The sequence below is a fragment of the Lycorma delicatula genome, chromosome 1 (assembly GCF_047948215.1).
Source record: "Lycorma delicatula isolate Av1 chromosome 1, ASM4794821v1, whole genome shotgun sequence".
NCBI classification, from domain to species: Eukaryota; Metazoa; Arthropoda; class Insecta; order Hemiptera; family Fulgoridae; genus Lycorma; species Lycorma delicatula.
Window position 1 is genome coordinate 315260861 of NC_134455.1, and position 6742 is coordinate 315267602.

Sequence of the window (6742 nt, forward strand, 5' to 3'; positions counted from 1 at the left end):
ATGTTAATCTTTACTTAAAATGGTATAAAAAAAGGAGTTACTCATAACAAAATTATGACTGCCGCCATAATGAAAAAAAAAAAAAAAAACGGCTAGCACATAAATCATGATATCATATTTTTAATATCTAAGAAAAAAGAAGTTTTGCGTTAAATTTTTTCCTAGATCATAAGGCTTCCGAGATGTAGGTTGTTGCTTTCTTAAAATGAATTTAAAAACTAATTTATTTTATTCCCAAGATATTTTTTTTAAAACGAGCGCTTGAAATCATTACTATTGAAGTTAAAATGGTAAACATTAAGAAATAGTTAAAAACGGTAACATACTTAAAGAATATACATTCTTCGTTCTGATATAAAACAAAAATACGTATCTACCTACACTACTACTTCTGAAATTAATCTGTTTTCTCTCCTTTTTTCGTTGCTTGTCGTTAATATATTATCATAGAAATTTTCTATCGATCCTTTACCAACGTTTTATGATCTCATATACTATCTGCAAGACAACCAAATTAATAAAATTACTTCTGTAGTATAAGTTGACGATTCATGTTTCGTATTAACAAAATACATCGAACAAGATTACGTTTTATGCAGCAACTATTAAACAGTGATGTCAATCCTGTAAACAGAAAATATCATACGTAACTTGAATTGAAATAATAATGAGTTTTTTCTACTTAAACCAGTTCTGGGGGAATTCTAGTTGTATATATATATATACACACAGACACACAAAACATTAAAGTTATATTATATATAGAATACTTTTTCATGAAATATTTTTGCGCTTTAAGAGATAAACCGAAGAAAAAATTTACTAATTCTTTTCTTAAAAAAAAAAAAAAATCTAGATAATAAGTGTATTATCTCGATTTTTTCTACCTATCCCCTCATCATACTACAATGAATAAACTAATTTTAATAAATTTATCAGAAAAAAGTCTTGCTTTAAATCTTATATTCTGTTGAGTTAAAATATTTTTAAGAAGTTACGCACTTCACTTAATAATCAAAATGGTCTTGCAGCATAAACTTATGATTGAGAATTATAATGAAGGTCCTGCTTACAGTTTACTCTAAAATTCGTAATGCGGATTTAATAGAGGATTTTCGCGGTAATTTTTTGTTGAGATTTGTTATTAATATTATTCTGTCTAAAACCGCGTATTTTTAAACAGTTTTGTATTTTAATATGATTAGCATATACCTAAAAAAGGTCTGCTGAAGCACTGTAGTTTAATTAATAACATTGCTATCTTGACATTTTTATCTAATAAATTTTCCTGATGAATTAAGCTAGCTGCTTGATATCTAAACTATAAATTCCATTCTGTTCAAATCTATTTAGTACTGTAGATCTTTCTTAAGAAGATAGATAGAGTAGAGTGCAGTATAATAATAATAATTTCATTTTTAAATTATCATATACGTCAGTAACTAAAGAGGAATTGTGCAATTATTTGAAAAATTCAAATACGATATGACAAATTAAATTACAGGAAACCTTAAACCAAACCAAAAATAGGAGAATTAAATATGGCTTCCAAAATTGGTAAACAGAATAAAAATTGATGAATTATCTAAATTGTATAATTAATTTCATAAAAAGCTCTTTCAGTCCAGGCAAGGAAACTGAAGCACGTAGGAGGGGAAAATATTTGATATTTTATTGGTTGGAAAAGTGGAATTAGCAGGATGGAGAAGGAATTTATAATAAAGTTATTGACATATGTGTCACGTAATTATTGTTACAGATTGGAGATATGAATTTTGTTGGAATTTTGAGGATTTAAACCAACCATATTAAGCGATATTTGAGTCTAATAAAAAAATAAATACCCTCAGAATATTGAAAATTTAAGGATACTAAAATTCATAAATCAGATATTTATGAACTGGAAATAAGAGAAACATGTAATACGTTAATTTAGATAAGAATGCCCTTATGAAATTCAGGAAAGTATCCAGATTAGGTAACATTTATCTAGTTATTGAAGATATATAATGAAATTACGACGATGTAGTAAACTATTTACAGGACAGTTGTTAAAGCTGTAACTAAGAACTAAGAAAATGAGTTGGGGTAGTAGTGCAAAAGAAATCAATCAGAAATTGATCGGTTTTTCGTCCCCGTAGATCAACCGCCCCAAATAAGTCGGCTAGGCGTAAATAAGAACAGATAAAAAATTTGTATCAAATATTTCTGTTAGTCTAAGATTTAGAGTTTAACTAGTCGTAGCAAATTAGTTAACAGACAATTTTTGAAGTCGAAGATTCTAAGATTCAAATCCTAGCCTAAGTTAACTGCTTTTATACGGATTTGAATACTATACAGAAGATGCCAATGTACTTTGATGGTTGGGGTTGATTTAACCTCACACACGTCCCAGGAACGGTAGGCCTGTACAAGATTACACCTCATTTACAATACACATATCATCCTTATCTCATTGGGCCGTGGGGGTGGAATTGTTTATTGTTCACTAATTGAACAGATTGTAACGTAGGAAAAAATATATATTTCTGTAACTATATTAACATATAATATTAATAATATAAAAAAATTAGTTATTTCATCTATATTTTAGGAGCTTCTTGTGCAAATATTAAGTATTTTTACTGGTTGAGACTTTCTTTGAGATCAGAAATAATTTTAATAGTGTTAAAAAGATTTTCAGAAATTATAATTTTATGTAGGAACCGGTAATCAAAGAGTTACACTATGGAAGGACCAACGGTACTAGTATTTTGGGGTTTAGAAAGGAAGAGAGATGGATTAAAATTTTCAGTTTTAGTATATTAGTAAATTGCGATGGATGATGATTCAAAAATCGTGTTCGTTGTTCCGATGTACTAAAATTTCTGCCACTGGAAACAGGGATATACAAACCTATATAAAATGTTACAGTGTAATAATAACAATTCTAAAATTTTGCTGGTAGGTGGTTTTAATTCCCAAACCGGTTCTGAACTGATTATTCTAAACAATTTCATGTCTGGGGCAGATTGCTTGTTTAAATTTAATTTAAATGGTAGAGCTACGATGGATTAATTTGAAAACTTTAAACACAATTCTTAATAATACGGTTATCTTAAAAGGTCATATAAGAAATCATGTGAAGAATAATTCACATTTTCGAGATCATGGGATCAGTAATCGATTATTCCGCTGCTGTAACTTAAATATTCTCTATAATTGAATCCAATGAGGTATGCGATATTCCGTTTTTATAAATGGGACCTCATATATATGTGTATGTATAAGTGTATTTGGTAACAATTACAGTTTCTACCAAACCACTCATTCAAGGCACTTCTCAAGATGAAGGTAACAAAATTTAACTTTATTACTGAAGCTTATAGATGTATATGGATAAAAATATATATTAAGAAAAATTTGTGAATTATTGGGAGACAAGGTGATGTCCATAACAATCTAGAGGATTTTTTGACCATTCTTTATACCAATGACCCATAATAACATATTGCATTTAACCGAAAATTAATATACAAGTAAAAACTTTATGATATGCAACGGTTTAAGACTCGTTCTGAAGTTTTCAAATTATTGAATAAATTTAAAAAAAACTAATTCAACAACCATTAAAGTCAATTACATTTATCGTAAACTTTACTAAAATAAACTTTGTAAGAAGAATAAAAGAATTTATTCGAACAATTTGTAGATTATTTGAATAAGACAAATGATTTCGGTTACCTTTGGAAAGCAATACGTAATTTGAAGAAAAAGTTACCATTTGAGTAGTAATTGGATGATGTCCGGTCAAACCATTTCTGTTACTATATTAAATCAGATAATATCGATCAGATAAAATAAATTATTCAGAAATGCTCACGATAAATAACTCATTGGGCACTAACTTTAAGTAAAATACAGCACTTAAATCTTGTAAGTAAATCTTACCAAATCTAAGATTATGATTTTTAGAAATGTAGGAATTTTGCAAAAACTGAGAACTGACGACGGGAAATAATTGAAATAATATCCAAATATAAATATTAAGATAGGCTTTTAACTCCAACACAGTCGTTCAAAGAACATTTTAAATAAAAAGTATTACAAACCCTAAGGCGGTAATAAATTATTTTAACAATATTATAACAAATAAAATATTTCCTTTAATACAAAAGTATTATTTGATATTTATTGCGATATCAAGCGTAATTCTGTTGTGGTGCACATGAATAGGGCTATAAATGCGTAGTGAAGTGAAAAATTATTCTTTTTTTACACAAAGAAAATCTTTAGCTTCCCTCTAAACGCGCCTGATTATAACCTCCTTTTGTCCTCTGGTTAGGGGAGTAATCCCATTTACGGACAAAGTGTCGGGCTCGCTAACAGGTTCCGCAGATGTTACGGTGTATATAGCCTGCGCCCTACCGACTAAACCTTACCAACCCCTCTCCCGCGGCCAGAAACCGCATTAAAACCTCTATATTGCAACAATGTTTCTCCTTTAGATTGCATTTGAAGAATATTTTAAGATAATATGGCTTGCCAACAAATAGATACCCGAAAGTAGTTTTAGATGAAATGGTAAATAAAGATTTATATCGAGTTAAAAATTAGAAAATCTAAAGTAGAGAATTTAATGTATCTGGAACACATTTTTCATTTGAAAAATTTTAATTAGAAAAGGTTCTGAGTGAGTTGAAATTAGAAAGTATGTATACTTGCTAGTGGCGTTTGGAAGTTAATTTTGGCGAAATAGAATATACGATTCTTGGATTCTCAGCCCTTGATGTCGCCCTGACAAACGACATAATAGGTTGTAGAAATGATTTCAATTTTTCGGAAGTGATCCTTTCATCAGACGGTAGAGCTAGGAAGGAGACATTGTCAAAGAAAGGAAAGGGCTGAACTATTGTTGGAGAGTTAATCCAGTTCTGTAGGATAAAACATAAAAAAATAAAATAAAAAGTTTCTCAACGTAAGCTGCATAACAAGGCGCAGAGACTTAGGTTGCTGTCCAGCGATTTAAAACATCATTTACAAGCCTTAGAAATGAATTACTTGAAAAGGAGCTGGTGTTAGTAGAGTGCAGTGTATTAAAAGTGAGGAAATAGCATCGTGAATGGATGTAGAACAATTCATAGTCGACTCCATTTTCAGTAAGTAATTGTTTGGTATGGATACGGCCAACGTTTGCATGAGTGCAGAGACCGTAAAAGTGGCAACCAGCTGATTGTAGATGGCCGAGGAAGAGATGGTAGGAACAAGTACATTTAACTATACCATCTAAACAAGTGGGACTGACAAGACTATGGAATGTGGAAGGCAGGTTGCGAGAAACGACTGAATTAGCTATACATCCTTGCAGAAAAGTAAAAAGTAAGTATAAATTTATAAAAGAAGGTCACATACGGTTATTATATTAAGATATTAATTTAATAGTGATTATATTTATAAAAAAGAACTGTATGGGTAATCAAAGTTAAAAGTTGAATTACTATTTTTAAATAATTAGGATTTTATACAAAATTGAAGAATGTATTCGTTATATAATACCGGGGATATGGTACATTTCACCTTGGGTTTCCCGATTTTTATAGAAATCGGATAACATTTTTTTAAATATTTTTTAACCACAGATGAACTAACTGAAAACTGATACATACGCACTAATGTCCGTCTTGACAAAATTTTTTTTTTTGGCTTGGAAGCATTGGAATAAAAAAAATTTCCACATTATTTTTTATAATTTATTTAAATCAATTCTTTTTTGTTAAAAATATTTTTTTAATGTCCCCTTATTTCGGGTGCTTTTATTAATGATTAAAATATTTTCTTAAACTACTTTAAATAAATTAAAACTGAAATTTAAAAAAGGTCTCGATTTTTATTTATTTACGAGCTCTTCTAAGGGAAGGATATTAAGTTATTTTAGTGAATTAGTTTAATAAAGTTATTTTTGACTTAAAAATTTGAAATTGCGTATTTTTTTTCATTTTGGCTCCCATACTCCCATAGCTCCCATACTCAAGGAAAAGCATTTTGGTAAAATTAATTTTTAAGAAAATAATTCCTAATTGGTCACAGAAAATTTAAAAGAAGTTTTTTAAAATTGTTTAAAAATACAAATATACAGTCGTAATTCTAAATAAACATAGTCGTAATTTTCTAGAAAGGGAATGGAAATTTTTGGCTAATCTTTTTCAAAAATACTTTAATATAAAAAAAATTCAAATTTTTCATTTTAAATGCAACGGGTAACTTGCGAAATAGATTTAAATTATTTTCTTTTTAAATTAAAAAATTATTTTCTGTTACCCCCAGATCGTTAGTAGGATGGACAAATAATTTTCGTTATGGCTTGAAAGCCTATTGATGTAGAATATATAGATGCAAAAAACTCCAATCGGCTCCTTTTCTTTTCAATTTGCAAGCAAATTGCTTCAAAGAAAATTCTTTGAAAATATTTTCAAAGAAAAATATACGTAGTCATTTTTTGGGGAGGGCTAAATATGAAGATTTTTGGTAATTTGTGATCTTGATAAAAATCACCTCAACTTTTATAAGAAACGCTTTTCCTAAAGTACCCCAGTAAAGATTTAAATTTTTATTTGGGTTAAAACTCCCTTCCTTTTCCAGTTTTTTGTAAAAAATTCATGCTTTCTTTCTCTCCTGATAGTCCTTGTCTACCAAGTTTGAAGAAAATCAGCCAAGGCCTAGAGTTATAAGACCAAATGTAGGCCATCATAGATACGTACGTACA